This window comes from Ornithorhynchus anatinus, chromosome 17 (genome assembly GCF_004115215.2).
Source record: "Ornithorhynchus anatinus isolate Pmale09 chromosome 17, mOrnAna1.pri.v4, whole genome shotgun sequence".
In the NCBI taxonomy this organism is placed as follows: Eukaryota; Metazoa; Chordata; class Mammalia; order Monotremata; family Ornithorhynchidae; genus Ornithorhynchus; species Ornithorhynchus anatinus.
In genome coordinates this window covers 5,506,737-5,531,546 of record NC_041744.1, presented here as the reverse complement: position 1 = coordinate 5,531,546, position 24,810 = coordinate 5,506,737, and the positions used below count along the sequence as shown (strand labels likewise).

At 51.4% G+C, this 24,810-nt stretch overlaps 1 protein-coding gene and 1 non-coding gene across 2 annotated transcripts in view; one reads left to right on the top strand and one right to left on the bottom strand.

The window, feature by feature from the left end:
* RTN4RL1 (reticulon 4 receptor like 1) overlaps window positions 1-24,810 on the bottom strand; it is a 65,983-nt gene that overhangs the window by 26,861 nt on the left and 14,312 nt on the right. The gene's annotated exons all lie outside the window — the stretch shown is intronic.
* LOC114818100 lies at window positions 228-364 on the top strand. Its single transcript, XR_003765921.1, has one exon. It is a non-coding gene; the product is annotated as a small nucleolar RNA SNORA7 (small nucleolar RNA).

The window sequence follows — 24,810 nt, the reverse complement described above, 5'->3', positions numbered from 1 at the left end:
CACCATCCCTGCCCTTGAGGAGCATTTGATCTAACAGGAGAGATGAGATGAATCTATTTAGAGAATCATCAGACATTTCCCCCAGTAAATGGAGTCAGCAGAAGAGTGAATTCAAGGGGTGGATCAGAGAGAATGCTGGTGGATTGGAGTAGGTGGTGTTCATCAGGTAGAGCTTCCTGGAAGAGGGGGACCCTGAACTATGATTTAAAGGAGGGTAGGAGCTGGGAACCCTCTCAGGATTGCACCTGGAGAATTTCCAGTACTCTACCAGTTTCGGCTACGGGAGGGAGTCGAGCAGAGACATATCCATTCCATTCCTAGCTTGGCCCAATGACTAGAGAGTGGAAGGCAATCTGCTACAAGTCATAACTCACCTGTGCTGGGCAGCAGCAGCATGGGAGAGAGTCGACAGCGCAAGTTTACTGCGCAGAAGAAGGCATTGGTAAACCACATCCCTATTTTTACCAAGAAAACTCTACGGATCAACTACCAGAATGATTGCAGTTGGAGGTGGGGCGTTCTGGGAGAGATGTGTCCGAGGAGTCGCTCTGGGTCGGAGACGACTCGACAGCATAAGACACAAGGAGCTGGGAGGTTGTTCCAGGTTTGCGTTTCTGGTTGGAGGCCGGCTAGGGAGGCAGGCCAGGGAGTTTGGGTTGCTTGCGGGCGGACGAGAGAGACTTTGAATTTTTCCATTCTGCCAATGTAGGTCCAAGGCCCAAGTTAAGAGGGAAGGAGTTCAGAAGTCAGTTTTCCAACCACAGGTAGGGAGGGCTGAGATCTCCATCTGAGGTGGCCTGTTGGTCATCCCGCCTCTGCCCATTTCTGTGTGACCTTGGGCGAGTCACTTAACTTCCCTGTGCCTCAGTTTCCTCATCTGTAAAATAGGGGTTAAATACCTGCTCTCCCTCCTCTTTATACTGTGGGACAAGGACTGTGTGTGACTTAACTACTATCAATTCTTCAGTGCTTCGGCACTTAGAACAGTCCTTGGAAAATAATAAGGTCCTCATAAATACCGCATAAATACCATCATTGTTATCATCACCTGTTTATCTCCTAATTCTTAGGTGGCACCTTTGATGGCTGTTACCCTTTCTGAATAAACAAAACCAACTCCCTATTGGCAGGCCTGGCACTCGGCCCATTAGCGGAGAGAAGCCTTGTGTTCCCAGCTGAAGTTCCAAGATGGATTACTGGAGTTTAGTTTTCGGACAGACCTGAAAGCCTCATTCCTCGCCTCCAAGTTGAGTTCTGGGGCACCTACTCTTGGTCTCTTAAAGTTCAGCCACAGGCCTTCGGGGAAAATCTCTCTTGCACTGTGATTTTCTTGCTTAGCCTGGTCTAATGAAGAGAGTATGGGCCTGGGAGTCAGGAGCTCCAGGTTTTAACCCCAGTTCTAACCATGCCACATTGCCTTGGTCAAGTCACTTATCCTCTCAAGGCCTGTTTCCTCAACTATAAATGGGGATAAGATATCTACTCTCCTTTTCTCTTAGATTGAGAATGCTGTGTGGACTCTGGTAAGCTTGCATCGATCCCAGGGCTGAGTAAAATGATTGGTACATAGTGGGCACTTAATAAATACTATAAAAATAACAATAATATTTGTGGTATTTGTTAAGCGCTCTATGTGCCAGGCACTGTACTAAGCACGGGGGGGCTAGGGGGCGCGGCAGAGAATACAAATAAATGGTTTGGACACAGACCCTGTCCCAGATGGGGCTCACAATCTTAATCCCAGTTTTACAGATGAGATAACTAAGGCACAGAGAAGTGAAGTGACTCACCCGAGTCACACAGCAGACAAGTGGCGGAGGCAGGATTAGAACTCATGACCTTCTGACTTCCAGGCCCATACTCAAGCCACTAGGAAGAGGGAGGGGATGAAAAAGAGGAAAAGGTGGGTAGGGGAAAAGAAAGGGAGAGTGGAGAGAAGAAGAAGGAAGGAGACATTGGAGGTCATTGACCCGACTGTATCGACTCCAGCACTGTGCGTAGTGCTTAGCACATAGTAAGCGCTTAATAAATACTATTATTATTCATAATATTATTGTAGAACAGGGTAGCCTATTTCTGGAGCACTTCAGGGAGGTTGAAAGCTAATAATGACAACTTTCTCCAGGGAACCATTACGCCTCTTCAGTCCAAGAGAAAACGTCAGCCTCTCCATCCTCAGTGCTGCCTTTTCCCTCAGTCCTGGGTTGTGAGAGCCGTGGGGGTGCCCAGCTCCCACCGAGACCATCGTCGTTAGCCAGTCTGCCCACCGCCTTAGACCAAAGACCTGGCCTCTGGTTCCCGCTTATTAAAGCGGGTGAAGGAATCTGAGTCAGCCCTAATTGAAAGCATTTTGGAATCACAGAGGCAGCCCCAGACCCAAACTAGAATGAGGCTCTTGTCGGCTGGTGAACTCCAGGAGCCTGGGTAGACGGCACAGGCCAGGGATGGGGCTAAGAAATTCAATCCTGCCTCAGGTTCAGGATACCCTAGGCCCAACTGTTACTGCCATTTTTCAGGAGGAAGAAGCAGGGGAAGGTCACGTCCCCAGGGCCCCCTCGAGCCACGAGCCAGAGCCACGGGCTCTTTCATGTGGCAGCTTTCAGCCATCCAAAGGTTCAGAACCCCTCCCTCCCTCGAAGGAGAATGAATTAACCGGAGCTGATCTGACAGGAAAGGAGAAGAGAGTGGTAGGCAGAGCCCCAAGAAGCTTCACTCCCATCGCCTCCCTGTAGCCGGGCTCCATTTGCAGATTTATTAAATCGAGAGCCAATTTTGACATCATTTCTTTCAAGCCGCTCCACCTCGCAGGTGTGCAGAATTTATTTGAGATAAAGAAAACCATTACAGAGAGACAGCAATCTTCAAAACCCACCTCGGAGACCAGAGAGAAATAAAAACAGTAGCCCTTACAAATGTGCAATTAAGTTTCAAAATACTTGTGCTCCACGAAAAAAAAAAAACACCCGTCCCCATGGAGAACGGGTCTTTAAGGCAATTTTCTTGAACTCTATTCAGCCCTCACTCAAAATGCCTTTTAAAAATAACGTATGATTTTCCTCCCTCTCCAAGCGCACTCTTATTCTTTCTGTGTTCCAGGTAAGAATGAGCTGGCTCCGGAGTGAGAAATGTATTTGCTCGTTTTGATAGGAGATGATGGACCATGCTTCCAGGAGGAGAAACAATAAAACAAAACAAACAGCTTTAAAAAAAAAAAAAAAAACCAGTTGGCTCAGTCCAGCTTCAGGGCTCTGCTTTCACAAGGAAAACACCCCTGGCCCCCAAACAGCACAGATGTTCTTAAATGCACAGGGAAGACTTGTGGTGTGGACACAGGGCTGAGAACCCTAGCCAAACCAAGGGGGTGGCAGGGGTGGTGCTTGGTCCGAAATAATAATAATTATGGTATTTGTTAAGTGCTTTCTATGTGCAAGACACTGTACTAAGCACCGGGGTGGATCCAGAAAACCAGGTTGGACGCAGTCCCTGTCCCACGTGGGGCTCATAGTCTCGATCCCCATTTTACAGATGAGGTAACTGAGGCACAGAGAAGTAAAGTGCCTTGCCCAAGGTCACGCAGCAATTGGTGGAGCCGGGATTAGAACCCACGACTTGCTGACTCCCAGGCCCAGGCTCTGTCCGTTAGGCCATACTGTTTCTCAGTATTGGAGCTTGGCTACCATCTTAGAGATGGCTCTATCCACTACGCCATGCTGCTTTGTCACCTGACCTACCCTCACGTGAGCCAGCACTTGGCCTGGGGTGGAGTTCCTGCCAGCCTCATCATCATCTATGGCATTCACTGAGTGCTAACTGGATGCAGAACATTGTGCTAAGCACTTGGGAGAGTAATAATAATAATGATATTTGTTAAGCACTGTTTCTGTGCCAGACACTGTACCAAGCACTGGGGTTGATACAAGCAAATCGGGTTGGACGCAGTCCCTGTCCCCTGTGGGGCTCACAGTCTCAATCCCCATTTTACAGATGAGGTAAAAGCCCAGAGAAGTGAAGTAATTTACCTAAAGACACATCGCGCTTACAGTCTAGGGGATCCCCGCTCTGGCCACTGCCGCTTCCTCGAAGGTGTCAGGGGACAGGGGCATGGGAAAGAGCATGGGGCTGAGAGGCAGGGGACAGGGGTTCTAATCCAGGCTCTGCCCCTTGATAGATGGGTGACCTTGGGCAAATTGCTCATTTTCTCTGGGCCTCAGTTTCCTCATCTGTAAAATGGGAATTAAATGCAAATTCTCCCTCCCTCTTAGACTACCGGCTCCATTATGGGTGAGGACTCTGTTCAGTCCGATTGATTTGTATCTACCTCAGGCGTAGCATATAGTAGGCACTTAACAAACACCACTTTTTATTATTATTATGAGCCTAAAGGAGGGCTCAGGTGCCTTCAAGTTGCTTCTCTTGTGAACGCCCTCTGCCTGATTGGGACCCAGCTTTGCAGGGTACGGGGTGGGACCGGAACAAGGGCCGAGGCCCAAGGAAGCCAAAGGTTCCCAGGCCAAAGTTTGCCTCCTCCACAGGGGGGACAATGAGCAGGGTCCGTGCGATCGGTCTTGAGTTCCAATTCCCTCTCCTCCCTCCCCAACTTCCGCCCCAGCCCTTCCTTATTCTTCTCCTAAAGAAACTGCAGCAAGAGATAAAGAGGAGGATGAAATTCTGGAATCTCAGAGGTATTAAATTGAGGCTGCGAGCCCCTTGTGGGACAACCCAATTTGCTTGTAACCACCTCAGTGCTTAGTATAGTGCTTGGCACATAGTCAATGCTTAACAAATACCACGGTTATTATTATTAATAAACACTGGAACGAGGTGAGGAGAAAGACAGTAGTACCTCCCCCCGACCCCCAGAGAATTTTAAACAACCCAGCCCTCCATTTGTCCTGGAGGCAAAGGAAAGAGAAGCAGCCTAGCCTCGTGGCTAGAGAACAGGTCTGGGACTCAGCAGGACCTGAGTTCAAATCCCAGTTCCTTCACTTGTCTGCTCTTTGACCTTGGGCAAATAACTTCCCTGTATCTCGGTTTCCTCATCTGTAAAATAGGGATTAAAACTGTGAGACAAGGACTGTGTCTAGTTTGATTAGCTTGTATCTATCCCGGTGCCTGGCACACAATAAACGCTTAACAAATTCCTAAAAAAAATTGTTTTTTAAAAGGTGGGGGCGGAACACTTGATCTACTGAAATTCCATTTAGTTCCAGAACTCTGCATTTTGGAGTCATCCCTATCCACCAGCCGCTGCCTTCAGGAGTTTCTGATCTTGCCGTGGGGCAGAGTGACCTTGCTTTCTTTCCCCCGCCAGGTTTGCCCTTGATGTCTCTCCTGCCAAGAGAAGAGGCCGTTCTATTTTAGCAACCAACAACCTCCGGCGTTGACTCCCCTGCTCCAGGTTTGAGTCCCTGGTCCCCACCCCCGCAGGTAGAACCTCCCCCTGAAATGATCCCACGAGATTCAAAGAGCCAATCATTCGATCGGATTAAGCCCTTACTCCAAGCAGAGCACTGTACTAAGCACTTGGGAGAGTACGATAGAGTTGGTCTCTCTTAGAGAGAGACCTGCCCTCAAGGAGCTTACAGTCCAGCGGGGGGCACAGATGCTGAAATAAATGGCAGGTGGGGGGAGGAAGCAACCAACTGCCAACAGCCGACCCCGCGCCCCGCACCTCGCCAGGCTGAGTCTAGGACTGAGAAGAGAGCAAGCCCCTCAGAGTCGGTACCAGGCCCCTCGGAGCAGGAGGGACTCCGCCAAGGCGGGGGACCATTCCTCTGGCGGCAGATGCTACAACTTCCAAAACGAGTCCTAAAAATGCTGTTAAGTAAAAAGATCATTGCATAGGAGGTCCAACTCTGTCTCAGTTACCTAGCAACGAGGCAGGGGCGTGATAGGTTGAGCGGCGGTCCAGGCGAGCCAACCAGAGCCGGAGGGTCTGTTCCAGGTGGGTGCCCAAACCTCCTGGCCGCATTGGCCTGCATCCCAGATTCGGTCCTTATCGCATCTTCTCCCCCTCCGCCACCTCTGCCCCTCTCTGGAACGATTCCCCCGTGGCCCCTCCCCGGCCTCCGTCCCTAGAGGAGCCTCGGCCGGTCCCTGCTCTTCTCCAAGCCCCAGCCTGCCGCCCGGGCCTGCTGAGCCGAGTTTAATCTCACCGCCACACTTTTTTCCCCCCCTACTGTTCTTTCCGCAGGCTTTGACCTGCTGTGAAATCAGTGGCCAACAGCACTGAATATTTTAAGAGCAGCCAAAGGCAGCGAGGCCGAGAAGGCAGAGAATGGTTTCTCCTGCCCGGCAAGGGGAGATGGGGGAGCAGGAGGGAGGAAGGAAGGGAGGGGCACCTGGTTCCACACACACACACACACACACACACACACACACACACACACACACACACACCCCAGCCCATTAGCAGAGTTCAGGGAAACCAAAAACACCCGGGAGAAGCTGAGCCGCGCGCCCGGCACTTCAGCACTTCGCTCTCGCCAAGATGAGCCTCTCCAATCGCCACCCGATTGCTGCTGGAAGATGGGAAGTTGTAAATAAGCGCCCTTATGTTCCAGAAGATGGTGTTCATCAGTCTGGAGGCACGGAACTACCAGCTGCAAGCCCAAGTCTTCCGACCTCTGAGGGAAGGGAGATGGCACGGACGAGCCTGGGAATGGCACCCTCCACGGGCCAGGGGCTTTTCGCCTCAGAAGATGGATGGAAGGTGGGGCGGTGCAAGAAGGAGGGAATCGTGGGCAGGCAGACTCCCTTGTATCTGATTTTCCATCCCAACATCTCTCCTCCTAGACCAGCCCTCGCCACACATATTAATCTGTCATTCAATCGTATATATTGAGTGCTTATATGTGCAGAGGACTGTACTATACTCTGGGGAGAGTACAGTGAAACAGCGTAAAATACAACAATATAACAGACACATCCCTGCCCGCAACGAGCTTACAGTCCTCTAGACTGTATTAGAGAAGCATTAGTATTAGAAAAGCAGTGTGGTCTTGTGGAAAACTGAGTCGATCGATCGATCCGTCGCATTTATTGAGTGCTTATTGTTTGCAGAGCACTGTACTAAGCACTCAGGAGAGTACAATACAATAGAGTCGGTAGACACGTTCCCTGCCCACAAGTCTTTTTGTCTTCTCCCAAGCACTCAGTACAGTGTTGTGCACACAGTAAGCGCTCGATCAATACGATCGAATGAACGACAGAATGAATGAAAGTCAGATCTGTCTTCCGATCCGGATCTGCCATTTGCCTGCCGTGTGACCTCGGACAGGTCCCTTATCCTTTCTCTGCCTCAGTTTCCTCATCTATAAAATGGGGATTCAATACCTGTTCTCCCTCTCACAGACTGTGAGCCCTATGTGGAACAGGGACTGTGTCCAAACTGATGATCTTGTATCTAGCCCCTTGCTTGGCACGTAGTTAGCACTTGACATTACTTATGTTATTGCTATTGCTATAAAAATGTTATTATTTTCCTGGCTGCCTCCCTCCTCTGGAGGCTGTTGCAGGCTCACCTTTAAACTCAGGAGATCTCCAGTTAAAGTGGCTCTCCTCTGTTAACTGAACTATGGCAGGGAGTCTCAGATATATAGCTGGGGTAGTCATAGTACTTATTCAACGCTTCCTTCCTGCAGAGCACTGTACTGAGCTCTGGGAAAAAAATACCCAGGTGAGAATTAGACATGATCCTTGGCCTTCCGGGGGCTTACGATCTAAGAATAAGGTGAAGAGTTTGGCTACAGACTCAGTTGGAAAGACAAAATACCTTCAGTTAAAAACATCATGGAAATACAAGTCCAAAATCGGGATGACTTAGCGGAAAGAGCACAGTCCTGGGAGTCAGAAGACCTGGGTTCTAATCCCTACTCCTCCACTTGCCTTCTGTGTGACCTTAGGAGAGTCATTTATTTCACTTTCTTGTGCCCCGCTTTCCTTTATCTGTAAAATGGGTTTTAAATACCTGTTCTCTCTCTTACTTAGATTGTAAGTCCCATCTGGGGCAGGGACTGTGTCCACTGTGTCCACCTGTTTATCTTGTATCTTCCCAGACCTTAATACACTGCTTGGAACACAGTTAGTACATACCACAAATCATCACAATTATTAGTCCAATGAGTCTGGCGGTAAAAGGGCCCTCAGGTGCTAACACCAAAGTCAAGAGAGCCGGGTACTCAACGCATCAAGATGGCCTCTCTCTCTGCGGGCCACAGCGGCCTTCTCCCAGCTAGAGGAGGGAGGCTGGGAGTGGCCATTCTGAGAAAAGAGACAACCCCTTGTGTTTGACGCTTCCTCTCCTTCCTCGCCACGCTCCCTAAAAGGCACTGACATTTACAGTCGTTCTGACTGAAGCAGACTGGGAAGAGGAGAGGAGTGGGGGTCGGGAGGAGGGAATGCCATGACACCAGTAGGGAGGTCTCTACTCCAGTCAGACAGCTCCGTTCTCTCTTAGTTGTGTCTCACTCTGTGGGGTCAATAATGTAACACTCTTCTCCCGGCCCTCTGGAGTCTACTCAGAGGTTTCCGCATCCCACTGGAATATCCACTTGGCTGGAAGTCAGCTATATTTGCACTACTTCTCTCTGGTCCATCTCAGCTCCTCTTCCCCCAGTCCCCAAGGCCCCGACATAGCCGAGAACCCCCTTAAGCACAGCTCTGCCACTGAGGCTCCGAGTCTGGTTTTTCCCTGACTGTACTTTCTCCGTCGACTCAAGGAATCGCATCTCCCTGAATTTTATGGGGCTTCTCCAGAGAAATGGTGGGGTGTGTGTGTGTGTGTGTGTGTGTGTGTGTGTACGTATGCATGTGTGAGCACACATGTGTGCGTGTGGCAGTGTGCGGTGCTCTCATTCATTCTTTCCGCCTTCCCCGCTCTGTCGCTGTCTGTGTACACCAAGTGTGAAGTGTCTCTGCAGAGGAAGTACACAAAGACCGTGAAAATCTGGGCAAAACAGGCAAACATCCAGCCGTCCTGGATGGAGAAACTCCAGGGAATCTGGCCCTAGGTGGTTCCGGGGAGGGAAGGATGAGGGGCCCGGAGGAGGGGAGAGGAGGGCTGATGGTGCCGTGGCAGGATTGGGGAGGCGACATCCATTCGGGATCAGCCTAGCTGAGATTCCCAGCCTGCCGCCTCTGGCAGGGGACACAGGGGAATCTGCTTAGCTCAAATATGTTTTCCATAAGCCCGGGAGGATCAGGACTGTTGTTTTAAAAGAAGATTCATTAGCCATCCCTCTCTGCAGTCTGGTTTGCCATTTAAATCCTTATCAAAGGATTAGTCGAATTTCACAACTGGGAAGTGGGATTAACCAAGGGCCGGGTCCTGACTTTACCCAAATTGGCCCCACTCCCTGGCGCCCTGCCCTGTGACCCGAAGGGACTCTCCATGAAGAAGAGGCAGGCTGGACGGAGGGGGCGGGCGGACTGGAACCCAGCAGCCCTAGAGGACCAAGCCGTTTCTTGTTGATTGCAAGTCTTTCCTCCGTGGCCTCATCAGAGAGCCGGAGAGGAACTCACACATACTGTGCTGGGGACCAAGGGGCAAAACCCTGGGTAGGCCCCCACAGTCCTCGCTTCATTTTCCCAAGTGGAGTAGAGAGGGCAGGTGAGGACCGGAGAGAAGCAGAGCGGCCTTAGTGAAAAAGGACCCAGGACGGGGAATCCGGAGACTTAAGTTCTGATCCCCGGCTCTGCCCCCCTTGCCTGCTGTGTGACCTCGGGCAAGTCTCTTAACTTTTCTGGGCCTCAGTTTCCTCATCTTTAAAATGGGGATTAAATCCTTGTTCTCCCTCCTCTTCAGACTGCGAGCCCTGAGTGGGATGGGGGCTGTGTCCGACCTGACTATTCTGTCTCTACCCTTGTGCTTGGCACATAAAGAGTGCTTAACAATCCTATTATCATTATTATTATATTTATTATTATTATCATTCTTGTCATTATTATTATTGGAAGCAGCATGGCTAGTGGAAGGAGCATGGTCTTGGAAATCAGAGGATCTGGGTTCTAAACTGTAATTAGATTACAGTCTAATCTAATCCGATTAGACTGTAAACCCGTCAAAGGGCAGGGACTGTCTCTATCTGTTACCGATTTGTACATTCCAAGCGCTTAGTACAGTGCTCTGCACAGAGTAAGCGCTCAATAAATACTATTGAATAATCCCAGCTCTGCCACTTTGCTGCTCTGTGACTTTGGGCAAATCACTTCACCTCTCTGGGCCTCAGTTTCCTGAACTGTAAAATGAGGATTAAATAAATACCTGTTTTCCCCCATGTGGGTCAGGGACTGCGTCTGACCTAAGTGGTATCCACCCCAGGACTTGGAGCAGTGTTTGCCACACTATCATTACTATTACCATTATATTGTGGTTATTATCAGAAGCTAAGAGCAGAGCTGGGGAGTCCAGCCTGACTAAAGGAAGGTGAGGCTTGGTCCCCAGGTCCCCAGGGAGACTGGGGAGGAGTAACAAATCCCCCAAGCAACAGAGAGGAGAACTTTAGTTAGGCTAGAGAGGGGAGGAGAGGGAATCCAGGAAGAAAGAAGTTGCAACAGGATCTGTACTAAAAACAGCAGCTGTCGGGGCGGAGAGGAAGAGGGAAGATTTGGGATAGGAGCAGCCTAACGAAGAAATGGAGCAATGCTCTTTTACAGCAAGAACCTCCTCGTTTGTCACCTACCCGCTGATCACAGATTCCCTGGGAAGCAGCCCAACACCAACACTTCCGGCTCCCCTCCCCCAGCCACCCCCACGGATTACAGCGGAGCCGAAACGGGGCCCATCCTCCCTCACATGGCCAGCCGGCCCCCGCCTGACTCTCTCGGGCCGCAGATGTGCGAAGCCACTGCCTCTGCCTCGCCGGCCCTTCTGTCGTACATTTCGCTCCATCTCGATCTGCCTCAAACCTGAGTCCAGTCAGTCCCGGCAGCCGCCGGTACATGTTTTCCGGTCACGCCCAGGGGTGTCTGCCCAAACCTCTTTCCGTCACCCTCCCTCTCTGGACAGAGCAAGCCCTACTTCACTCTATACTCGCCGGAGAGGGGATGCAAACATTTACATGGCTGGAATGTAAGAGCAGTCATTATCCCTCCTTCTCCAGCTCTGATCTCTATGGCATTTGACTGCCCAACTCTGCCAGCCCACTTAACCCCGACCCTCAACTCCCACAGTCCCGCCCATTCTCGACTTGAAGCAGCTAGGCCCTTCCTGCCATGCTCTCTCCCTTTCCCCGCATCGCCCTTGCACTTGGATTTACAACCTTTTTTCACTCCACCCTCAGCCCCACAGCATTTATGTACATAATCATAATTTTTATTATTGCCTGTCTCCCCCGTCTAGACTGTAAGCTCCCTGTTGGATTCTCCCAAGAGCTGAGCAAAGCTCTCTGCACATAGTAAGCACTCGATACATACGATCAATTGATCGTTTGATTGATTTCTCCCTGATAGGCCATTCTTGATGCTCGAGCACTGACTAAAGGCCTCAACCCAAGAGGGTGGAGCCCAGATACGTGTCCTGGAGAATCTCATCCTCTCAACCGAACAATGGTATTTATTGAGCATTTACTGTGTACAGAGCACTGTACAAAATGCTTGGGAGAGTACAATGCAACTGAGTTGGTAAACGTTCTCTGCCCACAGTGAGTCAATCAGTCGGTCAGTTGTATTTATTGAATGCTTACTCTGTGCAGAGCACTGTATTAAGTGCTTGGGAGAGTACAATATAACAGAGACATTCCCCGCTCACAACAAGCTTACAATCTAGAGGGAGCTTCTGTCAAGACCTGTACCATGATCAGACTCAACCCAGGCATCTCAGCTCTCCCCCCAAAATCCAAGCCCAACAGCTGCCCCCCGAAGGGGTGACTTGGCTCTAAACACCCAAAGCAACATCCCCCAGTTTTGCATTCCAGTCTTAAAAGCCCAGATTAATCGCCCTGCGCTGGTTCTGTCACATGCAGGGATATATTTTCTTCTTGGAATTTACAAGTAGTTCCATCTGAGAAATAAACAACCAGAGATAAAAATTACATTGTCACAGCGCAGGTGTGATAGATGTAAGAACCGGGCCGAGATGGTCGCCGAGGAGGTGCTCAGCTGACAGGATCCACTAAATGAGACCTGGAGGAGCCCCAGGTAACAGGAATGAGATGCTGATGGGATCGGTGCCGAAGGGGGAGTTCGGGAACGCTGAGATTTACATTTCATCGCTCTAAATCAAGGGGTTACTCTGGGTGCTTTCAGATTCAAAGCAAAGGACTGGTGAGGGGCGCCTTGCCATGGAATCCGCCCACTGGCCGGGGGAGCTTGTTGGGGAGAGGGCAGGGTTTCAGTCAAGGGAGTGGAGGAAAGAGAAGAACCAATCCATCCCAAGTTGTACTGTATTCTTCCAAACACACTGGGTCCCCACCTTCCTCCATTTTTTTTAATGGCACTTATTAAGTGCTTACTTTGTGCCAAGCATTGTATTAAGCATTGGGGTGTAGATATGAGATAAGCAGGTTGGACATGCTGCTGTCCCATATGGGGCTCCCAGTCTAAGTAGGAGGGAGTAGGATTTAATCCCCATTTTACAGGTGTGGAAGCTGAGGCAGAGAGAAGTGAAGTGACTTGCCTAAGGCCCCACGACAGGAATGTGGCAGAGCCAAGATTACAAACTCAGGTCCTCTGACTCCCAGGCCCGGGTTCTTTCCACTTGGATACTCTGCTTCCTCCTCCCCACACAGCCACCAGCCTCTCCCAGGACCAACCAAGCAATCAATGGTATTTATTGAGCACGTACTGTATGCAGAACACTGTACTAAGCGCTTGGGACAGTACAATACAACAGAGTTGGTAGGCGTGTTCCCTGCCCACAATGAGACAGTCAGTCAGTTGTATTTATTGAGCTCTTACTGTGTGCAGAGCATACTAAGCACTCGGGAGAATATAACATAACAGTATAGCAGACGCATTCCCTGCCCACAACGAGCTTACGACCTAGAGGGGAAGACCCACATTAATATAAATAAATCAATTACATATACATACATAAGTGAGAAGCAGCGTGGCTCAGTGGAAAGAGCACGGGCTTTGGAGTCATGGCTCATGAGTTCGAATCCCAGCTCTGCCACTTGTCGGCTGTGTGACTGTGGGCAAGTCACTTAACTTCTCTGTGCCTCAGTTCCCTCATCTGTAAAATGGGGATTAAGACTGTGAGCCCCACGTGGGACAACCTGATTCCCCTATGTCTACCCCAGCGCTTAGAACAGTGCTCGGCACATAGTAAGCGCTTAACAAATACCAACATTATTATTATTATTATTATTATTAAGTGCTGTGGGGCTGGGAGGGGGATGAATGAAGGGAGCAAGTCAGGGAGGCACAGAAGGGAGTGGAAGAAGAGGAAAGGAGGGTTTAACCAGGGAAGGCCTCTTGGAGGAGACGTCCCTTTCCTGATGACTTAACCGTGAGCCCCCAGCCCGGGTCCTGAGTCGTAGGGGATGTCAGATCAGCTGGGGAGACTGAACGTGACAGAGACTGAGAAGCCGTGAGGCCTGGTGGACAGAGCCCAAGCCTCGGAGTCAGAGTTCAGAAATTCACATCCTGGCTCTGCCAATTGCTTCATTCATTCACTCATTCAATAGTATTTATTGAGCGCTTACTATGTGCAGAGCACTGTACTGAGCGCTTGGAATGAACAAGTCGGCAACAGATAGAGACGGTCCCTGCCGTTTGACGGGCTTACAGTCTAATCGGGGGAGACGGAAAGACGAGAACGATGGCAATAAATAGAGTCAAGGGGAAGAACATCTCGTAAAAACAATGGCAACTAAATAGAATCAAGGCGATGTACATTTCATTAACAAAATAAATAGGGTAATGAAAATATATACAGTTGAGCAGACGAGTATAACTGCTTGCTGTGTGTCCTTGGGCAAGTCACTTCACTTCTCTTTGCCTCAGTTTCTTCAACTGTAAAATGGGGATTCAATACCTGTTCTCTCTCCTACTTAGACTGTGAATCCCACGTCTACTTTCCCCAGTGCTTAGAACCGTGTTTGTCACATAGTAAGTGCTTAACAAATACCATAAAAAAAAAGACTGGTCCTTCTTTGGATCTGGGAGGACACTGCCAATCAGGCTGGCAGAACTGTTGGGCAGAACCAGGAAGAGCAGTTGGAAACCACTGGAAACAGAAGCAGCGTGGCCTAGTGGATAGACCACAGGCCTGGGTGTCAGAAGGACCACGGTTCTAGTCCCGGCTCTGCCACTTGTCTGCTGTGAGATGTTGGGCAAGTCACTTGACTTCTCTGGGGCTCAGTTGACTCATCTGTAAAACGGGGATTAAGACTGTGAGGCCCCTATGGGAGAGGGACTGTGTCCAACCTGATTAGCTTGTATCTACCCCAGGGATTTGAACAGTGCCTGACACATAGTAAGCACTTAACAAATACCATTCAAAAAAAGCCTTTCTGTTTCTGCAGTGCCTGCTAGGCCAACCTCCCTGGAGCCCTGTCTAATCCCACACCTTGTCACATGGCCCAGGCCCCGACTGAGGGAAAACAAGGCCCTTTTGAATAAGAAACAGGTCTCAGGGCTTCTCAGACCAGCAGCAACAAGCAAGCCAACAGGGAGCTTCACGGAGGCCAGAAAATAGAAAGCAAGAGCCCCACGCTCAATCAAGAGATCAGTCTAAAGGAAAGGTGAGGCAAGGAAAGACGAGTACATTGGCTTGATGAAGTCGGAGAGTCCATTAGCCACATCCCGGACCTCCTGGTTCAGGGGACCAATCAATCTTTGGGAAGCTTTGATTTTTTTTTATGGTATTTGTTAAGTGCTTATTATTGGCCAGGCACTATAGTAAAAGCTGGGGTAGATACAGGCTAACCAGGTTGGACACAGTCCCTGTCCCTCATGGGGCTCACAGTTAATCCCTATTTTACAGATGAGATAACTGAAGCATAGAGCAGTTAAGTGAGTTGCCCAAGGTCCCATAGCAAACAAGTGTAAGAGCTGGGATTAGAACTCAGTTCCTCTTACTTTCAGGCCCGTGTTCTTTCCATTAAGCAACACTGCTTTTCCTCTCTTCCCCTTCTCCTCCTTGCCCCCCAAATCCCACACCCCTCTTCTAGGGGAAGATTTAAATTCTTTAAGAAGGTTCTAGAACGGTAGGGAGAATCTCCAGAGGAAGGGAGCTGGGGGTTGTCGGAGGGAGGCGGGCCAGCCGAGACCCTAGCCATGACACTAGCAAGATCCCGCCACCTCTGTTACCTGGGCAGGGCTCACTCTGCTCCTCCCTGGCTTGCCCCCTGCCAGCCACCTCTGCCAGCTCCTTCGAGCCGGGCGTCCCCACGGCTCCATTTTAAAGAGCTCTGTGTCATGTTCTGGATTGATGATACTCCCCCTCAGGGCCCAAGCCCATTTTTCAAGATCAACATGATTGTGTTCCCAATGGAGTGGCCTGCCGCGTTCTCACAGACTGGAAACGTGCGAGGTGGAAGCTGGGTCCGCTCTGGTTGTAGCGGCCTGGGGTCACCAGGGCCACCCAAACAGACCCCGGAGGGTTAGACTCCATCCAAGTGGCTCCGAGCTGAACTTCTGTCAACTAGTTTGTCTCCTCCCGAACCACCCCGAGCCTCCCCCCGACCCACCGAGAGCAGTTTTCACACGATCATCAGCTGGGACACAGTCCCTGTCCCACATGGGGCTCACAGTCTTAATCCCCATTTTACAGATGAGGTAATTGAGACCCAGAGAAGTGAAATGACTTGCCCAAGGTCACACAGAGGATAAGTGGTGGAGCCGGGATTAGAACCCAAGTCCTTCTAAGACCCAGGACCATGCTCTATCCACTAGGTCAAGCTGCTTCATCCTGGTAGGGAGATTAGATTCCCTGGTTTGAAGGTAAAACAGCCAGGAGGCAGTGAGTCCATTGAGTTACCCCAGGAGGTGAGAGAGAGGCTCCTTTCCCCCAGTTCTGCCCCGACCCCAGTCAGAAGCAGGCTGACCCTTCCTAGGACTGAGGGTCTGGAGTCTGGGGTTGTAAACCTGGCTCTGTCACTTGTTTGCTGTATAACCTTAGAAAAGTCCTTTAATTTCTCTGTGTCTCAGTTTCCTCATCTGTAAGATGGGGATGAAATACCTGGTCTCCCTTCCCCTTAGACTGGGAGCCCCATGTAGACCAGTGCCTGGGTCCAATCTGAGTTTCCTGTGCTTGCACAAAGTCAATCAATGGTATTTGTTGAGCGCTTACTATGTGCAGAGCATTGTACTAAGCTCTTGGGAGAGTACAATTAAACAGAATTAGTGGATACGTTCCCTGCCCATAATGAGCTTACAGTATAGAGGTGTAAGTGTTTAAGAAATACCACAGTTATTATTAGAGGCTGCGGTCAGGCAGGACAGATCTCCTTCCCTCCGGGAATATGTCTGAGGGAACACAGAAGTAGTGTGGTCTAGTGGAAAGAACATGGGCCTTAGAGTCAGAAGGCCTGCATTCTAATATTGGCTACACCATCTGTCTGCTGTGTGACCCTGGGTAAGTCACTTAACCTTTCTGTGCTTCAGTGACCTCCTCTGTAAAATGGGGATCACAATCAATGATATTTATGGGGCGCTTACTATGTGCACAGCACTGTACCAAGCACTTGGGAGAGTACAATGTAACAGTATTAGAAGTCACGTTCCCTGCCATAATGAGCTAAAATTGTAAGCCCCTTGTGAGACATGGACTGTGTCCAATCCGATTAGCTCGTACCTGGGTGTCAGAAGGAACTGGGTTCTAATTCCGGTTCAACCACCTGTCTGCTGGATGACCCTGGGCAAGTCACTTAACTTCTCTGTGCTTCAGTTACCTCATCTGTAAAATGGGGTTTAAGACCGTGAGCCCCATGTGGGATCGAGACTCTGTCCAATCCAATTTGCTCATATCCATTCCAGCACTTAGCACAGTGCCTGGCACATAGTAAGCATTTAACGAATACCACAATTATTATTATTATTTTCCCAGCACTTACTACAGTGCCTGGCACATAGTGAGTGCTTAACAAATATCACAAAAACTGAAAAGAGAACAGATGTTCAGTCTTTGGTCTCCTGGGTTTCAAATCATCCAGGAGCTGGAAAAAAAGACCCCGAGGTCCAAAGACCTGGAAAGTCTAGTAGGAGCCTGTCAGAGGAGGCGAGACTTGTGACCCCGCCCCGGGTGCCCCGTGGCTGAAGAAGCGGCTCTGCCGGCGGGAGGCTCTGGCCTTCCGTCACTCTATTAATAAATTCGCCGGCAGCAGCCGGGCCCGTCCGCGATCTGATCCACGCCGCGTCGCCTTATCGGCCTTGCTTCTCACAAGCACTTAAATTCGTGAGCAAAAGGAAAAAGTGAAATCAGATAGAAATGCAGGTCTGTTTGCTGTTTTCTCCAATGAAATGGTTCTGGGTAAACAGCAGACGCCTTTGATGAAATCCCAGCAGGCTTAAACAATAAAGCTGGTTACAAACTCAATCTGGCGGAGATATCAGATCTGAAATTGTTTCAAAAAACATGTCAACATTTTCTAATGCTCCCGCAAAAACTTCCTCGGCTCCCTGCCACTCCGGGCCGGGGCTGGGCTCATCTGCCACGCTCCTCTGAGCGCCCCCACGGCCCTGTCTCCTCTCTCTAGGTCTGGGGGCTGCCCGCTTCACCTTGTCCCTTGGACGACCCCACTAACGAAACCCTGTCTTCTGGGAGAGTCGGTCGGTCAGTCGATCACATTTATTGAGCGCTTACTGTACGCCGAGCACTGTGGGCGGAGAACGTGTCTGTTTATCGTTGTACTGTACTCTCACAAGCGTTTAGTTGTGAGCTCCGCACCCTGCAAGCGCTCAATGAACGATTGAATGAATGAATGAAGAGCACTGTACTAAGCGCTCGGGAGAGTACGATGTAACAATATTACAGACACATCCCCTGCCCAAAATGAGGTTACAGTCTAGAGGAGGCTTATTAAGAACAGTAATAATAATGGTATTTGTTAAGCACTTATTCTGTGACAGGCACCGTACTAAGCACTGGGGTAGACTCAAGCTAACTGGGTCGGACGTAATCCCCGTCCCACTCGGGGCTCACGGTCTCGATCCCCATTTTACAAACGAGGGAACCGAGGCGCGGAGAAGTGACTTGCTCGAGGTCACACCGCGGCCAGGTAGCGGAGCCAGGAGGAGAGCCGGGGCGGGTCCTTCCGACTCCCAGGCCGGTGCTCTACCCACTAGGCCACGCTGCCGCTTCTCTGGGGCAGGGGCAGGGGCTTAGGCCTTGGCCAGTCCAAGTGAAACCCAGTTGCCCCGCCTTCTCACTTCTCCCCCCCTTTCCATCCACTCTCCATCCCCAGCGCCTTCCCGCGCCCAAGCCCCCAGGGGCCGACCCTCTCCCTCGGTGGGCCGGGGGCTTCTGCCCCGGTCACGCCTTCCAAGGGTGCAGAGGGACTCTCCTGGGCTTCCTCGGCCAGAGTTTCTCCAGCAGGCCCGGTGGGTGGTGGGTGGGGGCCGTGGGGGTGGTCTCGGGGCGGAACTGCAGACGGGCTGACCCCTGCGCCGATGGAGCTCCAACTCTGTTATCGATCCGGGCCATTCCCGGCCTCGTTAGGGGCCGGCCCGGGATGGGGGAAGGCAGCTCCGGCCGGCTGCTGGCACAGGAGCCAGACGGCTGGCAGGGCCGGGCGGCGGATGGAGGGGCCTTCTCTTCTCTTGGCTCCCCCCGCCCCCGACCCCATTAAATATTTAGAGTGTTTTGTTTTGCCTCTTTCCCCCTGTTGCCTGTCGGATTGATCGTGGAGCTGGAGGGAGGGAGGGGCGAGGAGAGGGGCTGGAGCCGAAGCCCCCCAGTCCTCCGCCTCCCCATCCCAGGTCCCCCGGGACCAGCCGGGGGCTCGCCCCCAGACCCACCTTCCGGCCCACCCCGACGGTTCCCGGCCGTTGCAGGGATTTGTCTTCCCGGATGGAGCGCTGACAGATCTAGGTTACTTCGTTGGTTACTTCCCCGCAGGAGGCGGCGCGGGGCCCGGGCCCCAGCGGCCAGGCGAGGCCGGCCCGGGGAGCCCGGAGTCCGGGAGCCCGGCCGCTCGGGCCCTCTCCAGCCCCCCGGCCGGACTGCCCTTACCCCGACGGACCCTGGGAGCGACTGCTCGGGCCCTCGGTGGACCACCTGGGTCCACAGAGGGCTACCTGGGCTCACGGCATAGCCGACAGGCGGCCGGGAGGAGACACCGTCCCCTTCCTCCCTCCTCCGTCCATCCTCCCTTCTCCCTCCTTCCTCCATCTCTCCTCCCTCCCTTCTCCCTCTCTTCTTCCTCCTCCATCTCTCCTCCCTCCTTTCCCCTTCTCCCTCTCTCCTTCCTCCTCCATCTCTCTTCCCTCCTCCCTCCCTTCTCCATCTCTCCTCCCTCCCTTTTCCCTCTCTCCTTCCTCCCTTCTCCTTCCTCCTCCATCTTCTCCCTCCTCCTCCATCTCTCCTCCCTCCTTCCTCCCTTTTCCATCTCCCTCCCTTATCCCTCTCTCCTTCCTCCCTTTTCCCTCCTCCTCCATCTCTCCTCCCTTCTCCCTCCTTTCTCCCTTCTCCATCTCTTCTCCCTCCTTTCTCCATCTCTCCTCCCTCCCTTTTCCCTCTCTCCTTCCTCCCTTCTCCTTCCTCCTCCATCTCTCCTCCCTCCTTCCTCCCTTTTCCATCTCCCTCCCTTATCCCTCTCTCCTTCCTCCCTTTTCCCTCCTCCTCCATCTCTCCTCCCTTCTCCCTCCTTTCTCCCTTCTCCATCTCTTCTCCCTCCTTTCTCCATCTCTCCTCCCTCCCTTTTCCCTCTCTCCTTGCTCCCTTCTCCACCTCTCCTCCCTCCCTTCTCCATCTCGCCTCCCTCCCTTTTCCTTCTCTTCTCCCTCCCTTTTCCTTCTCTCCTCCCTCCCTTCTCCCTCTCTCCTCCCTCCTCCTTCCTCCTCCATCTCTCCTCCCTCCCTTCTCCTTCCTCCTCCATCTCTCCTCGTTTCTCCCTCCTTCCTCCCTCTTTTCCTCCCTCCCTCCTCTCTTCTCCATCTCTCCTCTCTGGTCCTTCCTCCCTCTGTCCCAGCGGCTGGCCGGCTGGCCGCAAAAAGCGACGCAGGCGAGGCCCTCTGGCCACATTGACTCCCGCACAGAGGGTGAAGACCCTCCCTGTCCGGTGCCTCCTTCCCCCAGCACCGCCCAGGATCCCCTCCTACCTCACCTCGCTACTCTCCAACTACAGCCCAGCCTAAACACTCCGCTCCTCTAAAGCCCACCTACTCACTGCACCTGGATCTCGTCTATCTCACCACGGCCTCTTGGTCCGCGTCTTCCCTCGGGCCTGGAATTCCCTCCTTCTTCGTATCCGACAGGCCACCATTCTCTCCACCTTCAAAACCCTCCTGAAGTCACATCTCTTCCAAGAGACCTTCCCAGACTAAGCTTTTTATTTCCCCTACTCACCCTGTCCTCTGTATCCACTGTGAACTTGGCTGTGTACCCCTTTAAGCACTTTTAAATTCACCCCAGCCCCAAGAAACTTATGTAAATATTCCTATATTCTACTATTTGCCGACTCAATCTATTTTAGTGTCTCCTCCCGAAGACTGTAAGCTCCCTGTGGGCAGGGATCAGCTCCCTGTGGGCAGGGATCAGTCCTCCGTCTCTACTGTATTGTACTTTCCCAAGCACTTAGTACAGTGTTCTGCAGCACACAGTAAGCACTCGATAAAAACCACTGATTGATTGGCTGATCGTACACCTCACTCATAAACACCCACTCACAGTCTCACTCACTCCCCCAAGCCCACTCAGGCACATCCTCACTCAAAAGCTCTTGGTCACATTTACACTCTCAAATGCACAATCACACTCACAATCACACACCCCCACGCACATATGCGCACTCACAATTCCACTCACAATTTTCACATATACTCTTAAAACACACACCCCGACACTCTCACCCAATCTCCTGCTTTCACACTCTAAGCCTCGCGCGCGCACGCACACACACACACACACACACACACACTGGCAAACACACTTAGAAGAGGGTTTGCAGGCGGTTGGGGGTGATTTGTGGCATCCTATTTAAAGAGAAGCTTTGCTGGAAAAGGAACAAAAGCCGAACCAAAGCTATAAATAGCTGCTTCCCTCCCCACAGCTCCTCCATTCCAGCCTTCAACACCGCCACTTCCTTGGCCTGGCCCGCCTGTGCCCTCCTCCTCCCCTCCTCACCCTGCCCCAGGAGGGGTCGGGTCTCACCCTGCCTGAAAAAACAGAAGGGCCACTCTTGGGGTCTCCCAAGGACTTTACATTCCTCTTCCCCTCCATCTCCCCCCCTCCTTGACTTCTCCAGCATCCTCAGGATCTGGGGGAGACGGAGGGAGCAGGCTTTGGCTTAGCTCAGTCTAATTGGGCTGGGACGGAGGCTAGGTCAGTGGGAACGGTGAAAGGGGTAGGGGGAAAGACAGGGATGGGGCAGAAAGGCTGACAGCCTCTCTCTGGGCCTAGGGGCATACTGGCTGGGAACTCAGTGCGGAAAAGATCTGCTGCATAAGCAGAATCACCTCACTGCACAGACAGTAGAGGAAAGTTTTCAGCCAGGCAGCAGACCGGTTCCTGCTCTCTCTCCCTCTCTCTCTCTCTCTCTCTGACTTTAAGCTCCCTCTAGACCGTAAGCTTGTTGTGGGCAGGTAACATACCTCCCAACTCTGTCAAGCGCTTAGTACAGTGCTCTGCACACAGTAAGCGCTCAATAAATACGATTGAATGAATGTTATACCGTACTCTCATAAATGCTTAGTACAGTGCTCTGCATCCATAAGTGCTCAATAAATACAAATGATTGATTGACTGAGCACTTCTTATATTCAAAACACTGTACTAAGTGTTTGGGAGAGGATGTTACAGCAGTTAGTTCTCCCTCCCTCTCACATATATGAATCTGTCAGATCCTTACTATGTGCCAAGCACTCTGTTAAATGCTGGGGAAGGTATTCTGAGAGTATGGGGGTCTGGCCCCCACTCAGAGTCACTTTCCTATCCAGAACCCACGGGGAGCTGAAGGAGACCCTGGGTCCCCATAGATTCTTGAGGGGGAGGTCTCTCCAGGTGCATAAAATCAGTCAATCAGTGGTATTTAACTGAATGCTTATTGTAAGCAACAGAGCACTCTACTAAGAGCTTGGGAAAGTACAATACAGTGGAGTCTGTAGACACAATCCCTGCCCACGAGGAGCTTACTACAGTCTACAGGGGCAAGGTAGACACAGCGACTGCAGAGCTCTCAGCCCTCACTGGTTACTTAAAGGGAAGGGACTCTAGCTACATCAATCAATCGATGGTATTTAATGAGTGCTTACTTTGGGCAGAGCACTGTACTAAGCGCTTGGTGACTAATAAATGTTGGAAAAATGCCACAATGATTATTATTATTTCAACACAGTTGATAGGCACAATCCCTCCCCTCAAAGAGCTTACAGTCTAGAGAAGATTGTAAGGCTCAGGGAGTTGGGCAGTGAGGAGGTACGCCCCTCTCTGCCAACCTCTTTTCTCTCCTCTGAGGCTCCGGCCCCCCCTTCCTTCTCCCACGCTCTCCTCCCCGCAGTTCTGTGGCAGCTGTCCTCTCCGGCTTTGGCTAGGAGAGCTCTCTTTGGCCCTGGTGGGGAGAGGCTGAGCCAGGAGGAGGCTCGGGGAGACCTACTTTCAAGGCTTTAATCCTTTTCACTTAAAGGATTTTTTTTCTGCTCAGCAAAGACGCGGTCTGATCAGAAGAGAGACGCAGAGAACTGACAAGCTGCGGAGGATGGGAAATAGGAGAAAGAAATACATATTTATTACCCTCAATTATTAAAAAATAGATAGACCAGATCTTAGGCCCTGGAAGAGACACTGCAGAGCCACGCATGTGAAGACGATTTTGTTTTTTAAATTCCATTGAAATTATAATGGACCAGGCTTGTTAGCAAAAATACCGAGGAAATTCCCTAAGGAGGAGGGCAGATGAGAGACCTAGGAGGAGCTGCAGCTGCCTCAGTCCCCTGTGTCCACCTGCCATGCCACCAGTCGGGCTTGGCCCCTGGATGCAGAGGTTTTGGGGGGGCTGCAGCCCCAAAAGCCACACGCAAAGGGCTCGGACAGAGCAGCGGGGCGGACCGGGCCTGATAGGCTGTTTTCTTTTCTCTGATGTGAAGACTGTGCCCTCTGGCACATGTTGCAGTATTTCTTTATCACACCCGGCTGTTCTCCTGGGGCAAACACTCAGCCAATAACACGCTTTCCCCGCATGTGGCTGCTCTTTTCAAGGGAGTGTAAAAGGAGAAATCAATTCCGGCATCCTCTACAGGATGACAGCGACAGGAGTGCTGGCTGCCTCCTACCCTCACTCCAGGATGACAGCAACAGGAGTGCCAGCTGCCTCCTACCCTCCCCTTGAATGTCTCCGAGGACTTGGCCAGTGTGACATCCTGTCCCCATTTCATGGCTGGGAAAATCGAGATGCCGAGGCTGCCTGGGCCTCCCCTGCCTTGGGGCCTTGGCATGGTTGGACTATTCCAAAAAACAAGGGGGCATTTTCCCAGTGGTCTGTGGGTTAAGCTGCCCCTTTTACACTTTCAATGGCAGGGTGTGTTTTGGAGGGGAGGGAGAGCTGCAGCACATCTGACCTGCCCCAACTCTGTCCCTCCACAACACCAATGATATAATCCAGGGAATCACCAATGCCCAGAAACCTTACCCCTCGGTAGCTCCACTCAGTGGGGGGTGTCTCTCCCTCTCCCTCTCTCTCATTTATTGAGCGCTTACTATGTGCAGAGCACTGTATGAAGCGCTTGGGAGGGTTCTTTGTTCTTGTCTGTCCGTCTCCCCCGATTAGACTGTAAGCCCGTCAAACGGCAGGGACTGTCTCTATCTGTTGCCGACTTGTTCATCCCAAGCGCTTAGTACAGTGCTCTGCACATAGTAAGCGCTCAATAAATACTATTGAATATTGAATACAATACTACAGTTAGCTCTCTCTCCCTTCATCTCTCTCTTGTACATGTGTATAGGTATTTGTTAGGCCCGTACAATGTGCCAGGCTCTGTGCTAGATGCTGGGGTAGATACTCTGAAGATGTATTCCAGCCTGTCAGGTGGAGGTATCTAGTCCTGGGTCTCAGTTTCCTGTCTGGTCAGGAGTGCAATAAAACCAAAGCCACCTGGGTATCTGTAAGCTTGGACACCATATCCACCCTCCTTGCACTCCCCGAGGGCTGGTGCCTGTGAGGAGGGTGACTTGGCAGAACCCTAATAATAATAATTATGGTATTTGTTACGCGCTTACTATGTGCCGAGCACTGTTCTAAGCACTGGGGTAGAAACAAGTTAATCAGGTTGGACACAGTCCCTGTCCCTCAAAGGGCTCACACTCTTAATCCCCATTTTACAAATGAGGTATCTGAGGCTCAGAGAAACCAAATGACTTGCCCAAGGTCATACAGCAGAACTCCCTAGACCAATCCAAGCCTGCGGGCCAGTTTCTAGTGGACAAAGAAGCTGAATAGAGGGAACTGCTCTGATGTGCTTTGTCTACAGGAAGCACTCAATAAGTACCATGGACTGACTGATGGTGCCTCACCTCTCCACACTCTCCTTCTGGGGCAGGACCAACCCCACCCATCCCTCCCAGCCCCAATGGGACCTTGTCTAGACACTCCCTCCCCAACTCTGGGGCAAGATCGTCCCTCCAGTTGCTTCACTTTCTCCCCAATCTCCTGCCCCACCCCTCCTCCATCCAGGAGGCCACAAACTCCAACCCATAATCCAACAAATACCATT